Source organism: Pteropus vampyrus, unplaced genomic scaffold (genome assembly GCF_000151845.1).
Source record: "Pteropus vampyrus isolate Shadow unplaced genomic scaffold, Pvam_2.0 Scaffold208, whole genome shotgun sequence".
In the NCBI taxonomy this organism is placed as follows: Eukaryota; Metazoa; Chordata; class Mammalia; order Chiroptera; family Pteropodidae; genus Pteropus; species Pteropus vampyrus.
The window spans coordinates 3,809,417-3,832,741 of NW_011888989.1; the positions used below are offsets into that span (position 1 = coordinate 3,809,417).

Consider the following 23,325-nt stretch of genomic DNA (forward strand, 5'->3'; position numbering starts at 1 on the left):
CAGGTAAATTTTGTTATTTCTGGGGAATAAGAAAAGACTATATGCAATTATTTGCATTTGTAAAATTTTGTCAAAGTTCTATATTCTTATATGCTCCAAATGTATGTGGTCTTACATAATCTATAACATTTGATTACTTAAAATATATCTTCTTAAAACTCTGCTTTATCTGGTAATAACTCTTTGCTAGTTGCTACTTCTTCCTGTTTTCATTACTTTCTTTCTTTTTAATTTTAGTAGTTTTCCTGTTACGTGCCTAGTCACCTTTTCACCACCTGTATTAATCAGTTCTCACACATTTACTTATTGATGACCAGTATTTATAATCTCAACTCAAATGGAAGTACTAAATATAGGTACTTCAGACTAAACAAATTGAAAACAACTTTTCTCAACTTCTTGAATTTCCTTTTTTGGTTAATGGTTCTACCCTTCTACCTTAATTCTGTAATCAAACATCATTCCAGAACAGTTTTTTTTTTTGTTTTTTGCTTAAACAATTAGTTTGCCAGAGATTTGAAGATCAAGTCCGAGCCCCCAAAGACATACAAAGTCCTTCATCTGGCGCCTCTGCATTTGAGCCTTATGGACACAACTGAAGTTAAATTGACCCAAGTTTAAAAATCTGCTCTTCTACTTCAAGTGACATATTAGGTAGTTTGCTTTCTGGGCCTCAATTTCATAATCCATAGAATAGGTAAAATGATAACTTTCATCATAGTGATTAGAGATTAAATGAGAAAAGTTCCAGGAGCAATTATTGATTTGTAGTAAACTCAATTATCTATATCCAGAAAATGAGACATTCCCTTTTCCTTCTTACTTTTATACCTGTCACACTGTTGTGTTCATGTTGCTCTTTTCTATTAGTCTGTGAGAATGTTGATTAGCAGTGTCTCATTCATCTTTGTAGCTAATGTAAAAAGTTCCTGGCATACAACAGACATTCAGTTTTTGTTACACGAATAATCTGATTTGACACTGAGTGCCTGAAAATTTTGCCATAGCATGTGTTTATGATAGTAATAGCAAGTCAGTTGAATATATAATTGGATGCAGAATATTCTGGTTGATTCTGTACCAGGGGTCCCCAGCCCCTAGGACAGGGACCAGTACCTGTTAGTGGCCTGTTAGGAACCAGGTCACAGAGCAGGAAGTGAGCAAGCAAAGCTTCATCTGTGTTTGCAGGATCGCCATCTCAGCTCCACCTCAGAGTATCAGGCATTAAGTTCTCATAGGAGCACTGGTCCCTGGTGCCAAATGGTTGGGGACCACTGTAATCTATCATCATATTATAAAACTGGGTTTTGCCACTGTTGTCCCTCAAATCTAGTTTCTGTCCATCGTGTCCTCTTCCCTCCTATTTGTACCTGTCGTTGAGCAAGCTAAAACTGGTCTGTACTCTGTTAATTTATAATGTAGTTTAGGATTAATATGGGTATGTACTATAATTATTCAACCAGGAATGCCAGTTCATGGGTAATGTGTTTCACAGAAGAATCAAATTTTTAAATTTAGGAGGAAAAATGTGGATTTCAGTAGTGAAGGAGGGGGTAAGGACAGTGAAGTACAAAATATTTATAGGCAGCATGGCTTTATGTGCAAAGGCACAGAACAGGAAAAGAATGATTTAAATAAATCAGTTTGACTAGGCTTGCATGAGTACATTGATGAAACTGGAAAAGAGGATGAATTGGACCCAGATAATTTCATTCTTTTTTAAAATTTCAAGTCCTTTTCCCAGTGAAGCTCAAGCCATTTCATTGTTCTTTTGTACTCTTTTATTTTGAGGGAAATGACTGGTTTAAGTCTCAGAGTAGGCTTGCAACCCAGATAACTGCTCACTAATTATAAATTTAAAATTGGACAGTTAGTAAAATCTTTTGAGTATGCTAGGTTACAGATCTCATATATATCAATTTTAGATGGAATTAGGATTATTTTTTTAAAAAATGATTTATCACATTTCTGGTTTTACATAAAGAGAGAGGGAATAAGAGCATGCATGAGCTCTTGTGTCAGATTTTACCAGTTATGCTCACCTGTCACAGTATACATGATCTTGATTGACTTCATCTGTTTCGTCATCTGTGAATTGTCAATTATCTGCAAATGTGTACCTTACTTTCTGACAGCATGAGATGATGAGTAATTGATAGCTGTTGCTATTAACCATGAATTTAAGAGAGTTCTAGCATTTTAAGTTTTATGCTGAGAATCCATGTAGGACAGGCACCCTTTGTTTATACCTATATTTAGCAAAAGCCAGAACTTTAATTTTGCTCCTGCATTAAGAAATATATCTTGACACTTGATTTCTCTATTACAATTCTAGGGCCAAAAAACCTTTTGTTAAAGTGCTACAAATTTTGGGTAGTTGTTTTTGTTCGTGTTACTGCATCTTAAATTCATATGTCCATGCAAAATGCATTTTTTTTTTATGGCTTTAGGCCAACTTTTGGACATTTGGCAATCAGCAGAAATCATAACAATCAAATTATATAACGCATATATGTTACCCTTTCATGACCAAGACGTTAATATTAAAACCATCTGGCCATAATAAAACCACCGATAAAAGAAAGTTGTAGTGATTGTGACTTGTAAACAGTCATATATAGAAATTTCTGATTATAATTCCCAGGTGATTTTCATGTTCTCTCCCATTTTATAGTGTATATTTCAGAAGAACTGGTTATTCATATATCTCATCCATTTGTAGATCTGGGAGTACACCCATTAGAAAGCAGAAGTAACTTATATGACACCTAATTAAGTTATAACATTGAATTTAAAGTGGAAAAATAGTATGCTGTCACTGTCTTTTCTTTATGTATATAAAATTCTGTACATGGCTAGATTTTTTTTTTTTTAAGCCTACAACACCCGATATTCCTACGTGGTCTCCCATCCAAGTACTACTCAGGCCCGACCCTAGCTTCTGAGATCAGACGAGATCAGGAGTGTCGAGGGTGGCATGGCCATAGACATGTACATGGCTAGATTTTTAAGAATATTTCTTACTAGGAAATTCCCGTGTTACACATTTTGATCACTTTAGTTCTATCAGCCATGAATGTTTGATTTATTGCTTTTAAGTTACAAAAGCTCTTACCTGCATCCCCTATCCATCATTTGATCAACCTTATGGTAGTTTTCTACTTTACAAAAGAAGCCTGTCTGAAACTACAAGTTTCACAGTGAATTTTTTTAAAGATTTTTTTTTTTTATATACAAAAATGTGTAAGCCCTTGTTTGAGCATGTAATTGTCACCAAATATGGTACAGGTGTCTGGTTTGTATATGCTTTGTATTGTGTGTTTAAAACTTGCTTGTTCGTATGATTTAGGGATATATTTTAATTTAGGGATATCATTTAGACATCAAATTCATTTTAAACATCTACAGATAGCTAAAACATCAGAACCAGCTAAGAATGAATACCATTTTTACTTTGTTAGCTGAATTTACATTATCTTTGCCTTATGGTATATATTACACAAACTCGTTTTTAGTGTTAAAAGAGACTTTTGATTTAGTCCTTTTTATAAATCAGGACATTGAGAACCATCAAGGTAACTAGGATATAAGTACTTTATTTTCCTAGGTGCAATTGAATTTGATCTTTTTCCTCCATTTTTATATGAATCCAGTCACTAAATACATTAAGTTATTCATTTTTGTTTTTAATACTTTATATATCCTGTCTTGCTTTCCTGGGTGATCATTAACAGTAGACACCTAAGTTTTGGTTCCCACTCTTAACTGCCCTACCCCTTTTTTTCACCCTTACACTCTACAGACGTCTCTCTCCATCAATAACTTCCGGTTTCTGCGGTTAATACAACAACGTATACCCTTCTACAAATACACATGTATCAAAGTGTTCTAAATTGGTCCTTAGCTCTGGAGGCAAGAATGAGTTTTATTATAACTGATGATTTATAACTTTGGTATATTTAAAGCTCCTAGTCTCCAAAGATGACCAAGAGTTAACATAGTTAAATTGAGAGGAAAATTAAGACTTTCTTAAACTTTCTTCATATTGAGCTACAAAAACAGATCTTAAATTGCTCTTAGTAGTAGATTACTTCCTAATTCATAGCTGTAGATACAAATAGTCTCTGAAATTAAAAACAAAACAGAAAACATTGAAAGTAAGAGTGAGGTTTATGTAATGAAAACCAAAATCATTATGAGACCTGAATAGCTACAAACAGCTTAATAGCTATTTCTACGTATTTTTGTCCACTAAATGAGAATTAACAAATTACGTTCAAGTTTAAGAACTAAACTCCGAGAAAATTTAATTGGAGGCCTAGATCAAAGTATAATCAATTTTTTAAAAAAGATTAAACTCATTGTTGTCTGTACAGGTGCTCAGTAAAAATCAAATGCTTGTGGAGGAGAAGCAGCAGCTGCTTGGTTTTTCACGTGTAAACTCCCCCCTCCTCTCACCGGCCCTTGCTCTCACGTGTTCTACCAAGAAAACCAATACTTAGGTTATGTCTTCCATTTTTAAAATAGTGAAAGAAGTCATGTTCTCGAATAAATTTTATATTTGTAAATAAAATTTTTCCTTGCCATGTGTTTTTATGAAATAACTATGACTTGCATGAAAATGAAAATATTCTAAAATATAAATTAGGAAAGTAAAGTGAAGGAACCAGATTGCAAAGTCAAGTCATGGAGTAAGGCTTGGGGAGATGGGAAGAGAAGAGCTAAGCATTCATATATGGAGTTTTAGTTTTTTGAAAGGAATTCTTAATGAAAAGGCTTTCTTTAATAGTCATAAATCTTGGTGTTTTAGAACTCAAAAATTATAGCCAGACCAGGGAACTTTTTAAAACTTGGGGCTCTAGAATGTTCATATGAAGGTAAATGTAGGTCCTGGCCCTGTTTAAATTGAGGAAGTAGGCAGAGTTTTGACATAGGCTATTTAGACTTAAAGTTATGAATTTGAAAGGAGAATTTGGTTATTTGTGCTCGCTCTCTTTGGCAAAACTTATTTCCTTACTTGCTCATTCTGTTATTACCACATCAAGGAGACACTGTACCAGGCTTTGAGCTGCTTGGAAGAAAGGTGTGCTTATAAGAACAGGGTGATTGTTAATTATAATAAACAGCCTTTATAAAGGTGCATGGGTAACTCCCTTATATATTAGTAGCAGTCAGCAACTAGATAGCTTTGCAACAAGCAGGTTAGATTTGTTCCTTCTAAATCATGGGTTTCTGCTTCATAATCTAGGTCTCGTGTCTTATAAAGAGGCTTTGTAACAGAATAGTTATGGGGAAAGCTCACATTCTGTATCTCTGGAATACAGAGCCATTGTTTGAAGATAGGATAACTTCAGGGATTTAGGACAAATGAAACAATGCATGTCCATATAGACGTCTAGGATATGAATCAACAAAGCAAAATAATTAGCGTTTCTGGGGTTTTTTTGGTAGAATGTAGCAATCCAGTATATATGAGAGGCAAACTAAAAAAAGAGTTGGCAAGACTTCTGAGCTAATCAAATCCATTGGTTCTCAGACCTTGGGATTTCTTGAATGAATCAAACATTAAGAAATACAGAAACCAATACACTTGTCAGTTTTCGCTAAATAGCAACACTCACACTTGGTTTTAAAATAGTTATTAAGAGAAAAGGACATAGTCAAGTCCATAAATACAGCTATTATATTTTCAAAGAACTATTTCAAAGCATTACATACTACAAAGCAATGGTAACATATGAAAATAGGATTTCAATTTTGTGGGGCTTTTGTATATTGTGTGTGTTTTCATAGAATGCGTCAAGGTTCTTTGGGTTGTAGACTTACTAGAAAGCAGTTTTTTCAGAGATGTTCTAGTTTGTACTGATACGGGAAAATGCTTGTAGGTAAACTAAAAGTGAGATACAAACTAAAAATAGTATGGTCTCAACTTGTCAGAAACCTGGGAATCAACCTCACTCCTTTAACACCCTAGTCTGTTATGTCTTTAAGTAATGTTCTTCTTATTTCTTGGTCCACCTCTCTTCGTCATCGTCATTGCCTCTACTTTGGTACAGGCCTGGCATAGAGTAGTCAGTTGCCTGAATATTTGCCAAATAAATGATGAGTGTGTACGCTTGTGTGCGTGCATGTGGAATATCCCCTCTCTCCCTTGTGAATGCATCCTTCAGTTAAAGTCCATTGTTCTTTATAATTCCATGTACCTTGTACTCCAGCTGTTATAGCACTTATTGCAGTTTATAATTATATAGAATCTCCTCTCCCTGCTACAGTGTGAGCCCTTGAATGTCAGTGTTTAACTTGCCTTGTCTCTCTCAGATAAATGTGTAGTGCTTGTATTCATACCTAGGACATAGTATTCAAGTAAATGTTTTGATTAATTAGGTCTCTTCTCTCTTTGGTGTAAGTATAAATATGCAAAATAGCTATGAAGCGTAAATTGTGAAGAGAAGGAAAGAGGGTTAGAGATGTATTTTTGTAGTTAAAAATTAGGGAACCTAAAATTGGTAATGATGTGTGCACAAGAGCAAAGCCATCCTTATTCTAGAAAAAAAATCAAGAAAATAACTGGACATCTAAGATTTCATCCATCACAATTATCTTGAAAGACTTAACAATCCCCAGTGAAATATATTCTGATACTTTTTCTGTCAATTGTAGATAAAAGCCGCCTCTCAAAAAAAGTGTTAAATTGTTTTAGGCAAATTGAAAATTCCTATCCACCTTCTGGTGTTTGGTTGTAAGTTCTCATTTTTCAGGTTTAACTTGCCTTTCCAGTGCATAATAATAATAGATAACTATAAAGGTACTTTAATGTAATTACATCAGAGAAGAGAAATTTCCCACAGCAAACTTTTCTAAACAGTTCAACAACCCTATTAACAGATGCTGGATGCTGGCATCTCATTTCAAAAGAGGAGCTCTGGTCCCACAGGTATGGGAGGAGATCCATACATGCTTACCAATATGCAGCAACAATCCTAGGGACTAAACAGGTGTGCATCCCAAAATATGTTTCTCTTTGCATGGAAAGTTATTTAGCTTCAATTTTCAATGGTTTATAAGCAGCGGTAGATTATTTTGTTAATATCCATTTTTGTAAAATTGAATCCATTAATGTGCTAGCCAGTCCCTCCCATAGCACAATCAATTAACCACTCAAATTTTCATTGAAGACAAATTCTTACGCCTAGGGTTATGGGTCATGACAACCAAGTAAAATCCACTTTAAAAAAAATTAGTTTTCAGTGGTTCCCAAGCCAGTTTGATCACCATAATTATCCGGGAAGCTTATTAAACTATGCACTCCTGGACTCCACACCCAGAGTTCTCCAAAACAAGATGTTAGCTATCATGATTCATAAGTTTTTTAGAATGCAGCAATTCCTGAAGAACCATATGATAAACCACTTAGTATGACATCTAAGATTTCATGGAATCTGCATTTTTGACAAACTTTATCCTCAGGTACTTTTCATGCAAATGCTACTTTGAAAAACATATATGAAATGAAGCATTTTGCTATGTCTGTTGTATAGAGCTACATTGCAAAGACTTCTTCAACCTGAGAAGCTTTTAGGTACTATTACCATGCACCATTTCTTAACATTTCTTGGAGATTTCATTAGAACAGCAACATAGTTTTCTAAGAAATTTAGAATATTCTGATGGACTGAACTCTTCTGCAGTAGATAGGGGTCAAGTCTTGTTAGCCTGTGAACCTATCTTTTTTTAGGGGTGTTTATTGTGAAAAAGAAGCCTTATTTCTAAACAACTTCCCACTTCTAACATATATGAGCATCTTAAAATGGTATCAGCTGTTATTTTTAACAAACCTCTCTCAACTTGGTTACTTGTGCCTTCAGCCTGAGAGACATCAAATTGCTTATTAATAAAGTTAGTGTCTTAACAGAGAGATCACCTTGTAATTTATATGTCTAACCACTGTATCCCTGAAACTACTATATTGAATGTCAACTGTAATTTTCGAAAAGTTAATACAAATATATAATCCGGCAAAACATTAAAAATCAAGTGTTGATCCCTGCTTGAAGTTCACACCTATGATTGGTAAACAAGCATTCTTTTGATTTTTAAGTTATTTATAAAAGCTAAATATAAAGAACTACAAATTAGTTAAGCAAGTCAATAATATAATCAAAGAATGTGAAGATACATATGAAAAAAGTAAATTCAGTACAAAAAAAAACACTTCTTTCGTCAAGCTGGTAATAAACTGATTTTGTATGGGTGTGTGTGTGATTGTTTCTGAGAATACTGAGAGAGATCTTTTAATTTGAGTAACTGCCACCATGGTCACTGTATTATCCAGATAATTAATGAATAAAAAAAGTACAATTTAATTTCCCCAAGATCAAAGTTAAGCTCAACCAGGTCTTCCCATGCTGATAGTTCCAACCTAGTTGCCGTTTCACTGTATACTGGGTAGGGACAGTGGAAATCTTGTTCTTAGATTCATAGGCGTCATTATTGAGAGGATGAGGCATTTGACTACCTTGTCATAGTTATTCCTATGTTACCATCACTTAATGGTTTTAGAGTTGCTCCAAATTGGAAACCAAAGTAGTGCACTAGTTTGGTCATCAGTTGTGGAATTATAACCTGAAAGGCACAAAGATAACACAATTGCATTTAAGATTATATGGATAAGATAAAGAATTGTGTGAGGTAGGAAGAAATTTTTTTTAAGATGACTATATCTTAATTCCCCCTGCCTGATAAATTTATAGCTGTAAGGACAAATGAAGTGTAGCATTTAATCTTTTCAACACCATTGTGTTAATCATTCTTACTATTCAAAGAGGCAGTGGGAATTTATGGCTTCAGTTACAAGTAGTAAGGTATATAAGCACCCAAGGGCAGAGATAAGGATGGAGTTACAGGTGTTAAAGAGAAGGATTTGGCCTTCATTCCTTGTTATCATTTGATTTTATTGCCTCCAGAGACTCAAGTATCACTATTCCTAGAGCCAGAGTTTATATAAGAGCCGAATACATGAACAACACCCCATTAAAATCCCTCTCAAACACTGTCAATCTTAAAAAAGTAGGTGTATCTGTGGCCATCAACAGTGGTCAGTCGATCCATTCAGTGTAAGCTTAACATGACAATTTAGGATTAGTCTAAAACTCTCATATACCTCTCTGTATGCATCCATCTGACCTGTTTAAATAGCCACAGTGATTCTGGGGCAGCTTATTTGGACAGCTGTTTTTCTTTTTTCTTTTTCTTTTTTTTTTTAACCCCAAGCAACCAAAAACGAAGAAAAGTTTTTGGGTTGTTTTTTTTTTAACGGACAACCCTTGGTCGACCTCACAGATTGCAAGGACCTTGTCAGTTTACAGTCCCTTATTTTTTATTTTATTTACGCTTACAGCACCTGGTCGTCTTGGGTGGTCTCCCATCCAAGTACTAATCAGTCCTGACCCTGCTTAGCTTCGGAGATCAGATGAATACAATATCTTAAATTGATTTTGTCCCACAAAACAGGTAAAATGAGGGGGGAGAAGGGAGGTAGACGGGGCAAAGGATCAAATATGGTGGGTGATAGAAAGAAATCTAACTATGGGAGATGAACACAGTGTAAACATATTTATGCCTTACTCTTAAAGTGTACAGCTGAAACTTACTGGATTTGTTAATCAATGTCACCATAAAAAAAAAATAACAAAAAAAATAAAATTAAACGAGTAAAATGAACTAGGTAGATAGGTGGCAAACAGCATAGGTAATTTGGACATATAGCTCATTCTATAAGCAGACTAACCAAGTAAAAAGCTGAGAAACTTAGCCTTGATGTTATTTTTTCAAGCGTTATTTTTAAAATGTGGGAATATTTTCATAAAAGATCAGTAATTTCCATTATATTAGCTACTGGAATTACAGGGGCAAGTTTTAGGAGCTATTTGAGATGTAAGATATTACATGTAGAACTATAAAATTATGCACATAAGTATATGACTGTTGTACCAATGCTGCAGTAAATGTAAATCTCAGTTTATAATTTAGTTTTTTTTCACCAAGGGTGTAGTATGAGTATAAAATACTTGCTGTATTAATTGGTCAAAAAAGAAGTACTTAGTGATTCTTTGAGGTGCTAAAATGCATTATGGGGAAGACCAAGTAGAATATCTAGCCAGCACTTTTTAAGTTACTATCGTCGTATGTGCACATACGCAGTTGAGCTTTCGATACCCTTTTTTTCCATTAAAGACTAGAATGGAAATGGACAAACCACCAACAAACAGCCTGTGTTTTATAGCCTGGGAGTTAAGAATGTTTTTTACATTAATAAAGGGTTGTTGGGTAGGCGGTGGGCCCAATGTGACTAAGACTGTTTGGTCTGAAAAGCCTAAAATATTTCTTGTGTGGCCCCATACAAGGAAAAAGGGGGGGGGGGGGGGGGAGGCGATTCTTGGACTAGAGTAAGGGAGAAATATTTTGAACATAAGACTTCTAAAAACAATGCTAGAATGGCAACTAGTAAGCCAGAGAGCCAACTGGTCATCAAGGGATTAAGTCAGTATATAGAAAAGAGGGAAGCCAACTTAGCCAGGAGGTCAGAGTACAATTAAGAACGGGCTAAGGAATAGGCAGATTATATCACCATGTCACAGCCAGTAGATGGAGTAATATGTCATTAAAATAAATTTATAATGCTGTGTAAAAAATGTTTTTGCTATATTTAAACTATCAGTATAGGGTCTTATGCCCCATATTTTAGTGATGAATGTGTAGGAAGAAAATAATTTAAAAAGGTACATCACAGCAATTAGCAAATATAGACATGTTTGATTTAGTACATCTCTAGTAGTTTTAATCTCTTACCTGCTGAGTGCTACATAGTAGCTGCACAACAGTCTCTTAAGTATCACGTTGGCAATATTTAAAGAAAAACTAATAGGTTAAATTGTGAGCCAAGGCATATATCATAATCAGTATTTTAAAAATAATGGGATAAGTGACATTAATAAATGGAGAGATTATTTGGCTTGTCACCGGAGAACTTAACCTTCAAAGATGGCACTACTAAATTAAAAGTTTTAATGCAATGAAATCAAATTAACTGAATACTTTTTTATTTGACTACTAATAAAGTTTGATCAAATGCAGTAAAAGCAATTATCAAAGCTATATTAGACTTTAAAATTGGTCATCAGTACATGTACATTCCATATGTAGCTGCCTTTCTTGGGCAGAACTCATGCCAAAATTTAAAACAAGGCTGTGTACGTAATCACATTTCCCAAAAAGAATTTACTTATTGGAGCATTAATAAGTGATGTGTAGTTTACAATTTCACAAGCAAGAACTGAGTGGGGTGTTGAAATTGCAGAAATACCTTATTTTGTTTACGAAATCCAGTTATCTTTTAAGTAGGATTAGAAACAAGTTCTGTTTAGAAATAACTCCAAGAATAGTTTTTATATTTTCATATTGAAAACCAGATTTGCTTCAGCCTCAAAGGGCGTTTATGTAAAATTAACGCTAGCAGCAAGCCGCACTCTTTCTAAATGGGAAATGGGTTAAGTCTTCTTTCCTATGCAGAGCAGTTTAGCAGTTGTGGGCAATATACAAATTTGGCAAGTATATTCTTATCCTTGTTAAGAACTAGCAAATCCGAGATTCTATGTTCTACCACGTGGCACTGATCCTTGGTGTAAGGTCTCAGTGGGTATAGGACTGATAACAAGAACTGTACCTGCTTGTCGTAGAGAAACATAGCTGTAGATGAAACAGAACCTCTCTCTAATGTCTTTGGTGGGGGGACCATCTCACTAGATTTAGCCAACAAATTTGACCAGGTATTTGGGCAAAGTGTGACTGCAAAACGGTCTTTTTTTATAACTTGATTCAGGTCCTGGGCCTGTAAAGGTTCTATTTGCCAACTCCAGCACTTTTCCCTCAACCTAGGCCCTTAGTATTAACCAAGGTAATAAAGAATTGTAAGTTTTATTTATAAATATGGAGAACTTAAACTTGGAATACATTATCTCTGAGCCTGAATGCCTTTAATAAATCATTTATAAAACAGGTTTTTCTCCATCCAGCACATTTCATTTGATTATATTGCTCCTTTATAATACAATAGAATTTGAATTCCAAAGTGAATTTGCACTTTTGCACAGATTATTCAGTTTGGTGGCTGTCATGCCTCCATAGGTATTTTCCATCTGATTCTAAGACAAAATCTTCACGTTGCCAGGATAACCTGGGACCAACCAAAGAAAGCTTGATGTATTTGTCTCTAAGCCAGTGGTTCTTAAAATGTAGATTCTGGATCAACCTGGATCAGAATTACTTATGGTGCCTGTTGAGAGTGCAGATTCTTGACAAACTACCAGGTCAGAATCAAATCAGTCCTATATGTTTTTTGAAAAGGTAACTATAGTCAAATTAATGTTCCTTTTTTTTTTTTTTTTAGGACTACAGTGAAGAGATTGTCTCTGCTTTTAAAATATAATTATGAGAAATGATATAATATTTGAGATATTATGAAACCCAGATCAATTTTTTAACAAGCTTTTAGCAATGCATATATAGGGCATAGCATGAATAGTTGTAAAGAAAGTGAGCAATCACAGATTTATTTTTTTTTTTAGGGAGCTATGAATTTAAAGGGCAAAGGAAGGGGAGAAAATTATTTTGAGCTTCACACAGAAAAACTGCATCACATCTGAGATTTGATAGTCCCTCTCTATTCCTGTTGAGCAGGAAAACTACATGGTTGAAAACAAAAAGATTTAATTGTGCCACTTTCAAAGATTGACTGTGAGGGGAGGGGGTCTCACCTGGTAAAATGAGTTAAAGAGATTAACAAATTTTATCCAAAAGGAAGTTATCTATTTGCTTAAAGGTTTTTAAAACACTGCTACCCAAGTGACCATTTGTTGATAGGCTTTTTTTTTTTTTAACAAGTTACATTAGTGTCCTGTGAACCCAGCCACAATTGGGAACTAATTGAGGGGTCCAGGTGCAAAAACCAGATTCTTTGTACATAAAAAAATACAGCTTTAAAACATTCCCTAAGTTTGGATTAAGGTAGTACTTGGTCAGAATCCTTCCTTTTCTCATGATTTTATGAAACCAAATTATTTGCAGTTTAAAGAATTAACACCTCATTCCCAATTGAAGATGGAAAATATGGACAGGTAACATGACAGCCTAATTTCTGGAATAGCCCTTTGAAGTAGGAGTGCTTCTCATGAATGTATCTTTTCCTGGGACACACTTTACTGGCCAAGCAAAATTGTTTCAGGCTTGAAAAGCTTAAGTCACCTTAAATAAAACTTCTAGAAATGCTTCCTTCACCCCTCAATACGTGGAGATTCTTAACTAGTTTTGTGCCATGTACCTTTTGACAGACACAAAGTCTACAAATCCTTTGTCAGAATGTTTTAATTGTGTAACTATACACACAAGTCAGTTCTGTCAGCGGATTCCTAGTTAGGAATCCCTTGCCAGGTGTTAAAATTCTGAAGGAAGGCTAAATGAGGCCTCTAACTAGTGGTATTCCAGCACCCTGTTCGAGTTGGGGGTATGTTGTGTTCTAGCTTCCAGCTAGAATGAACTTTTCTCAGCTGACAGAAAAACTAGTTCTCTTAAAAGTGGCTGAGGGTGAGAAGCCACAAAGAGGAATTTTAGTTTAGTAAGAAATATTTAAGAGAACTTCAGCCTTCAAACAGCTTGACCAAGAGAGATTCCATAACCCTTTTGTGGAAATAGGCCTTTTATATGATTATATATAAAACTGGTTTATCACAACTGCGACACACCCAAGGTCCCTTTAAGAGCATACCAGCCACTTTACACTTGAGAAACTTCATTGTGAGCTCCCTCGCTCTTACGGTACGGTGGTGTTTTGCCCTCGTGAACTTTACCAAGTCGTCCTAACGTTAGCTCCCTGTCTAGAAAAACAAACTGTTGTCTGGCTGCGCAGCAGATGCAAACTCGTGGCTTGGCTGCTGGCGCGAGCAAGTCGGGGCCTGGCGTTTATGTCTGGGCGGTTGGATATCCTGCGCGGTGAAGGGCGTATCCCCGTCCGTCTCCGGCGTCACCTTCCCGGCGGGGAGGGGCAGGCGGGATAAATCCATCCGCGCCTTAGCCGGCGGCCGGCACCTGAAAACGGTTCTCGCCTCCTCAGAGGCCGGAAGTCTTTAGGGCCAAGTCAGGGACTACAACGGCGTCAGAGGAGGGCACAGACAGGCACACACAGATGCCTGTCATTTGCGTCGTAGAAGCTGCCGCTCCGGCTGCATCATCTCGGAGGAGCTCCAGAAACGCACTTCCTCTGCGGCTGAGTGCCTGGGCGGCACAGGACGCCCTCTGCCGGGCCCGCTTCTGCCCAGCGCTGTCTACGATCCTTGGGTCCCAGGGCTTTAGTGTTTTGGGTATCTAGAAGTCTTAATTTAATTCCCTTTTGTCCCATCCGCGCGCCTCTTTTTCTCCAAAGGCGGTATTAATGCCACTTACAGCTTCCCCCGGCGGTGACGCACTACTCAGACTGGGAGTCTGGCGCAGCCGCCATCTTCCAGATCTTCCGGAAATGCTGGTATCGGCAAGTATGTCCATTGTCCTGTGTGCCGAGAGGAAATGACTATTGAGTATTCATGATGGTCGGCTAGGGGAGGCAGGAGCAACGATGACCTGCCATGGGACTGACCTGTATTTGAATCCTGACGCCTCCACCCCTTACCAGCTGTGTCCGGATTGAAAAAGTTAATCTCTTAAGCCTCTTACTTTGTTAGTGGATCAAATGAGGTAATGTATTCAAAGCCCTTAGAAAAATACCTGGCAGAATAGTATCTGGCATTAATGATAAGTAAAAATAAGGGAAAGCTATGTTGACTTATCGAGCACCTATTCTCTCAATGCCATACTAGTTCGTTAGGTATGGAAAGTTTTTGATTCTCTGTCCCGGTGAGAATGGCCTCCCACCTAAAAGAGCTGGTGTTTGATGTCTCTGAGCATGTTTGCCATCTCCCAGGCTCCTGATTCCAAAGGAAGCTCTGTTTTTATTTAACTCGACTTGCCCCTTTTTGCAGAGCTTTGTACTGGATGGACACTAAATATTCTGTTGCGATGGTGGACAAGCCTTGGTTTCGTGTGACTTTCACAGGGAATGAAGAGAGAGACTAGCCTTTTCCCGGGTTCATTTTAGGTTGCTACTTGACAGGCCATAATGCTTCCCAAATTCTTGCCTCCACCCTTTGGAACTAGGTGCAGATAGGAAGCAGAGACAGGTTTTATAAAAAGAGCAAGAGAGATGCTAGATTTGGTTTTTTTGTTTTTAGTTGCACTGATGACTCTTGTAGTTGTCTGCGCTTGTGATAATTTATAAGGGAATGATATGCAAAAGAGATTATCTTCCACAAAAAAATTGGACAAACTCCAGACATATGACTGAATTCGTGATCCACTGAGTCTTGAGAAGTTGAGGAATAATTAGAACTTTTCTTTTCCAGGCTGAGTTGTTAACGTGTTTTGGTGGTTTTCTGTAATCCCTGCAGGACTCTTAAGTCTTTGGCCCTTCAGACACTAACTAGTCTCAGTGGCCCACACTGAAACAATGATACTGCCAAACACCACAATTCTCACTGTGAAGTGAAATTATCCCAACACCGGTTGAAGAGCTGGAGGTTCCTTATACTTTAAAATGTTTAGCTTTTATGTAAGGTATACTACAATAAAAACAAACTAAAAAAGAAAGGGGAGAATATTAAATGAGCATTATGTAGTTTAATAAAATATATAGTGTAAAACAAACGTGCGTAAGGATATGCATCAAAATGTTAATTTCATCTATTTTTTTAAATGTTGTGCAATAATGATCTAGTGCTCTTGTAAAAGTGGAAAAAAATTATTTTGTGTATTTGCGACTTATAAGAGATGGATAATCTGTTAACTACAGTTTTCATAGAGAAACAATGTTTGATAAATCAAGAAATAGAAACATAAACATTATTTAGAAATCTGAAGTTACCAGTAAGAAATGTTGTCTCTCGAATTTAAGGTTGAGGATGAGGTCTTGTTCCTTTTCATTTTACGCTTTTGGATATGGGTTTTTTCCTTTTAAAAATATATGCATGTCTTCCTTTGCTAAATAAAATTTAAAAGAAAATATATTTCAGTGTCATTTTTTAAAATTTATTTTCATACAGGTTACCCTACCCTTACCAGGTTACTCTACCCTTTCTCTCCGCAGACTGAGCAAAGAGAAACACCCAGCTGAAAGGCAGTTTGAATAACAGTATCAAGTAGAGACTAATTGTGAATTGCTTTATATAAAGCATGAGGTTCTTTTTTTTAATTGAGGGGACAGAACTACAGCCTCTTAATTATCATAGATCGTGTCATATTTTTGTGGGGAGGGCACTTTGGCTTGAATCCACTGTAGGAACTTCATTATCAAAACAGTTTTAAAGCCACAGCTTGTGTATTTGCGCCCTCTAGTGTATTACTTTTTTAATGTCAAAACATAGTTTATCCTTGCAGAGCCTTTAACTGGAAGAAGATAAAATGTATATTTCAGTCCACCTTCCCAAAGTGATTGATCTTGCTTCCTGACATCCAAAGAGACTTACCCTGCTCTGTACCTACCCTTATTTCCTAGCTGTGACACTTGGCTGTGACTTTGCATTAGTTCCTTAATCTCTAGGCTTCAGTTTCCTCATCTGTAAAGTGAGGATAAATATATGAACTATATAGGGTTCCTGTTATGACTAAATGAACTAAAATATGCAGTGTGGATACTCTTCACATAGTAAGAGCTCAGTAATTGCTATTTTTTTTTACATGTAAATAGATGCAGTCTAAACATGGTTGAATACAGTAATCAATCTTGACTTGTCATAATTTGCTCTTTGGGGAATGTGAAGAATGTTAAAGTAGCTGAAAAAAAGGAATAAAAGCCTATGATTCTAATATTTGGTTCAATTTTACTGAATCAGCTCATGTCAACTCTGAAGTCTGGAAGCATATTCAATTTCTTTACATCCTTCACAGTGCCTGTAATTGCACACTGTTAAGAAATGCTTGTCTTATTTTAACGTTCAGTGTAAATGATTACGAGGTAGATCTTAGAAAATAGTGAAGACACAAAATGATAGGGAAAATAATTAGTCTAAAAATTTGAAGATTTGGATTCAAACTTCTTTTTCTTAAGCCTGAAGCTTCCAATTTTTTCCAGATTAGAGTAGTTTCTCAACGGGCTGTAGATAATATTTGTCTTATCACAAGTGTAATAGCAGCATGATTGATTCTGGAACCCATGCGAATCAGGATTTACAAATCAGTGTGAGTAGGAGATTCCAGAGTTCTCATCCAGCTTAATCTTAATTCCAGCATTGCTTAGGTTACACAGCTAAAATTTATTTCCTCTGACACAATCCAAGAGATACCTTTCCTCTCCAGGTATTCTAGGAGACCATCCTGCATTGATAGACATGGACTTTGATACTTAATATCACTAGCTCATGGGCTCCCCAAGAACCCAGTTACCTGAGGAAAGCATTGGGTGCTTCTGACTCCTGAGTCTCTGGAGTCTGGTTGCTCTATATATATAGTAAGTGTCTCTATGCTTTTTCTATGTATCTTACGTGAGGTCAGTTTCTCCTTCCCTTCCACTGCCTCAGTGCAAAACTAGATTGAGCTACCAGCTAACCATTTATTGACCCTCTATTATGTGCTTGGATGCTGTGCTAAATTATTTTACATACATCTAACACAACCACATCCAGGAGATAGAGGGTATTATCTAGGTCACCCCGATAACTGTCAGAGCCAGACTTCCAACCTGTGTCATCCTTTAGAGCCCATGGCCTCAATACTGCCTCAGAAACACTTTCCAAAAGGAGATTTGAGTGATGCAATCTTCAGAAGGTGCAAAGGGAATCTCGCAACTCCCTTCAGGAACTAAGCCTGCAGTTCTGAGGCTTCTTCCTTTTCAAGGAAGCCCACCTATCCTGCCCTGCTATAATAATGATCAAAACCATGATGACTCACATTGGCCTAGCACCTTGCAGTTTTTAAAGTTTGATCCACAGAGTATCTCATTTTCTCTTTCAGAAAAACTTTTATGCTCATCCACTGAACCTCCAAGCTGGGGCAGCAAGTTCTTTTCTGGCAGGAGATTACAGCTGCTATTTACCCTGCAGGAAATACTGCAAAGCCCAGGCTTTATAGCTGAGAACACTCAGATCTGGCTGTGCAAGCATGTAAAAATGTTGACAAAGGGGAAGGATATTCACACACTGGCTATGCTGCTTACCGCATTGGGCTGTGAGCTCTCCCACTGGACGCTGTGCCACAGAACCAAAGGCCCTGTCTTGGCTGCCAAAACCATGCTCAGCAGTCCCTCCATCAGCGGGACTTTCCCAACACACGTGTTCACTTTGCCAAGCATGGGGTCTCCTAATTCCTTTTCCTCTCTTTAACTCCCGCCCACCTCCCCTCCCTCCAGCCCCACCTGCAGCTCACTCTTGTCCTTAAAAGCTTCCTTCAGGTTCACATCTTAACTTCATTGTAGGATCCCAGTGAATGCCAAGGTTGAGTGGGTGGAAGATTATAGATCAAAGCCACAAGCAAAGACATGGGGGAGGGGCCTCCCAGAAGATGGAAAGGCCACAACTTAAATGAGCTGCTTTCATCCCAGTGGGATTTTTTTTTTTTTTTTTGGTGAACCCCGCTGTTCCAGTAGGGTATTTAACCAGGAACTATGGTTTCTGAAACTTTTAGCAAGAAATACTAACGACAGAGTTCCCTATATGTGTGTCCTCTGTAAGAGTTTCAGCAAAACTTGGGGCCTGGAGAAGTTCTGTTATTTACAAGAGTCTCAATTTCTCCCTTAGAAAAATAGGTTTCACATTTGAAAAGTAGCCTTTAATGCGTAGAATCAACCATTTTCTTCATAACTGAGAAATTTCACAAAATGACAGGAGTCAGATGTCAGAAATTGACTATTTTAAGAAAAAGTTATCAATTCTCAGTTATCTGTGCTAGTGGAGGTGATCCAGAGGCAGAGAATTCTAGTGGGACTTCAATTCACTGTTCATTTACATGGAGTTTTCTGAGGCATTTTTAGTAATTAACATTTTTATATGGTTGTGTCTGGGATTCTGGGAATTTACAACTGTTTACAGCAAATAAAGCTCAGTGAAGATGCTGACTGGGCTGGAAAGCTGTCAAATTGCCTTTGCAGCCTCTGGACTGGAAAACAAAACAAGGCTTTCACCTCAGTGAGGGCTGGAAACAAAACAGGGCTTTCACCTCAGACAGGAAAGTATAAATACTGATGCTGCTGCATGACTTCAGATTCCTCATTTGAAAAACAGGGAAAATGGACTAATATAAAGTACCTTGGCTATTGTATCAGAGCATAACCTTAGAAGTGGTCAGGGATTCTCAGATACAACCATGAAGTATATCCAGCATGAAATTAGGCATTATTTTAATCTGGAAGGAACCTGAATGAGGTTGCAAATTTCCATGAATAAATCAGAGCTGCTAATTAGGTGGGCTTCACCTAATTCTCTTTAAATATGACATTCTGGTTATAGGTTATAAGGGGGCTTAGCATAACTCAGGAAGGCCACAGACTAGAGTATATGCCAAGAATCTGGCCAATGAGCAACTCAGCTCAGAAGGTAAACAAATTTTTTGTTCTTAAGAGCTATCCAAAAAGTCCAGAATTTCTATTAGGAAGTTGCTGCTCCATGGTTTTTCCTTAGTCATCTTATCCTGTGTGTTAATACATGAATAACTAGAATTCTCAATAATTTGTTTGAATTCATACTAAGTGGCAGATTATGGCCTGTAATTAACCACATTGCCTGAGAGATTAGATGGCAAGAAGGCTCATTTGGCAGAAAGAGCTGGAAACTAAGAGCCCAAGTATATACATGACCTGCTGAAAATACCAGATTAATTTCTGCAGTTTCTTCACTATCTCTATTATATAACATGTTCTAGATTAAGAACTCTTAATCACTGAGGCAGAATTGGGTCCTTGTGCCCAGAAACAAAAGAAAGGTTGAGTAACTCAATTATACATTCTTTCCAAAGAGCACTTTTTTTTTCAGGGTTAGGAAGTCAGAGCACTGTTCTATTAAATGTTTAGATCTGGTATTACTTAGGAGATGGATTCAACAACTAACAAAGATGCCAAAATATAGTATCAGTTCAACAGTGTTAAGGGTCTAGTTTCTCAATACATGGCTTCCATTTTACAGTCCAAGATAGCTGCTCCAGCTCCAACCCTTATATCTACATTCCAGCAGAAAGGGAGAAAGTGAAGGCGTTCTCCTTCAAGGGCAACAATCCAGATGTTGCATACATCACTTCTTCCAACTGGGCCACATCTAGCTGCAAAGGAGGCTGGGAAACTGGTGACCATATGTCCAGCTAGAAATTTTATTATATAGGAATAGCGGACTGGAGGACAACTAGCAGTTTTTGCCACAATTCCCTTCCGGTGGTTTTCTGCTTCAAACCTATTTATTTCAAAGTGCTAAGCTAGAAGCCCACTGAATTCTTTATGTACAGAAAATGTTGAAAACTAGAGACAGTCTTACCCCCTCTGTTATTTTTATGTAGCATAAGTAATACATGCTTATTGTTGGGGGAAAAAATACAAAATACAGATCAGTAAGAACTTAAGAAGTAGCATCATGTGACTCTATCCCCCAGCGATTATCATGTTAAGATTTTGATGTCTTTCCTGATTTGCCTAATACAAATGAAGACATAACAGAATCTCAGGGTGGCAATTTACATTACATGATGGTGGTGCTGATAAATGGTCTATATTATTGTATAAGGTGGGGTAGGGAGAGAACTTTAATCTAACCTGTTATACAGATGAAAGGAAATAGAAATCAGGAGATTTGTATTTTAGTTTCATCTCTTAATTGACCCTTTTGTGACCCTACCAAGTAAATTCTTAGTGTTTCCATTTTTCTATTGTAAAATGGAAATTAATTACATATGGTTTTCTCAATCCCTATGATATAAGAATCAAGTATTCCCTCTTGGAATCTGATAGATTATGCATATCAAAATGTTTTGAGGAATGTTAGCTGGGATACATATGTCAAGTGTTACTATCAAGGAGTGGCTACCAACTGTCATAGTGTTTCTTGGCCCTTCACACCTCTTTTCCAAGTCCAAGGTGAAGAGAGGTAGGAGATAAAGTCAAATTGGAGGATGTGATCTGGCCTGGGCAGGATGCCATTTTACTCACTTCTCCCCTTCAAACCAGATCAGCCCTAACTCTACTACTGTACTAATTAGCATTTTCTGGATTTATCTAGTTTCTTCTACTTGCCCCACCCTCTGACAGGGAAGTAGAAAAATAGAGATTTGCAGAAGTTGCTAAAAACTAATGTTAGAAGGCAAGAGTTCCATTTCTAGATCCAAGAAAAACTTCCTGTTTTGTTAAGATCCTTCTTAGGAGCGGAAACTATCTCACTCAAATAAAAACCACAATGAATAATTTTACTGATCTGTACCTTATGTTTAGCAAGCCTAAAATCTCAAGAGGAGGTTGGTAAATAAGAAACCATCACAAGGGAAATGTCAGATATCAACCCCCAACAGCCCAGGGCTCTTCATCACTCCATCCTTCACTCTCTGAAAGAACAGCGACAACTGATGGAGTGGAATAACTTAGGGGGCACATGACACAAAGGCAATCTGACAAAGCCTCAGTGCTTGTTCAAGGACTGCATAACTCAGGTTGCTCATTCTTTTTCCAGATGGTTTCCTTTTTTATAAAAACATCTAGAAAAGCAGCTGTATTAGCCTAGAGTAAGCTACAGTAACAAGTTAAGCCCAGAATCCTGACTTAACACAGTAAGAGTTTATTCTTGCTTTCATTATGTGACAGTTGCAGGTTGGCAGTCTAGTGGGAGATGGAAATAAGGGAATCCTGCTCAAGAACCCTGGTTGTTAGAGGTCTCTGACTTTTGGAGCTGTATCACTGGAGTCTTAGGCCTCCACCATCCTGGGGGGAGAGGAAGAGAATGCATAGAGAATTCACACCTGTTCTTCTATGCTTCAGCCTGCAAGGTACACACGTTCGCTTCTGTCTCGGTGGTTGGACAGAACAAACTACAGAGGGATTGGAATCAATGGAGAAGTACATAAATATCTGGTAAGCAACAAATGCCTCTGCCATAGCAGCATTTTAATGCTAAGTGCATGCTACAACATATAACAGCAGCTCAGAATCCCAGACCATGAAAAGATCATTTGAATCCAGACCTGCTGAAATATCTCATCTAAGGGTCTTTCTTATCAATTTCCTGAGCGTCTAACAGGTGGTTCTCAGGTCAAAAATGAATCTATTTAAGATGGATTCTACATAAGGGTTTTATCAACCCTATTATTTATTTATTTACCTAATTAGCTGGTTCACAGAAACTAGCCGCCAAGCATGACCTCACAATATGTTGCTTGGGGAACTGACATAGGTTGGTGTCCCTGGAAACGAGGGTCAATCAATCACTGAAATCCGAGCTGAGTTTTTAAAAATCATGAAATTTTAAGATATTCACATTTAATTTCACATAAATGACAACATAAAATTGGAGGATTGTTCTCTGAAGTATTGTTGACCAAAAGTGTTCAAAACATGTTATGATTCACACGTCCTCTTGCGGATGACTCATGTCTGACTCTTTCTTGTCCAGTGTTTTTGTGCCAAGGGAGGATGCTCTGTCTCCACCACCATTACTTAAAATACATATAGTTCATACAGGGAAGATGGAGTTCTCTGGAATGTATTCATAAGCCCTTGCCAGGGGGTGAAGGAGTCACTTTTTAAGTGATAGTTTATCCAGGACTTGAGTTTCTCTGCCTTCCCCACTTCCTCCTTGCTCTGGGGACATTTTGCCATCCACCAAAAGGCAGGAGAGAAGCAAGGGAAATACAGCTCAGTTCAAGCAGACTGACTTCACAGGGCGGTTCTCAGTTGTTTTGTTTTACTTGGCCTACTTTGAAACTGTTTGAGGACATATGAGGTTCTCCAACCATGAGGCCCTTTCCAGACCTGATTTCCCCTTGGAATGACACATTATCCTCCCTTCAAGTGTAGCAATAGTAAATTCCTGCCTGGGGAGCAGCAATTGCTTTGAATTATACACTGTTTGAATAAACCATATGGGATTCACAAGGCCTTATTGTTCTGCAATCCTTTACTGAAACTTGTTATAGTAATTTCTGGTGGCCTTATATTTTCCTGCCTAGCATTTGACTATGCAAGGGAACACTTTTTCCACACTTTAATAGGTCATTTTTAGTTGTATG

The 23,325-nt window shown here is 37.2% G+C and overlaps 1 pseudogene; it reads right to left on the reverse strand.

The window, feature by feature from the left end:
• Window positions 1-2,874: 2,874 nt before the first annotated feature.
• On the reverse strand, window positions 2,875-2,989 carry LOC111747037 (annotated as a pseudogene).
• Window positions 2,990-23,325: the final 20,336 nt, after the last annotated feature.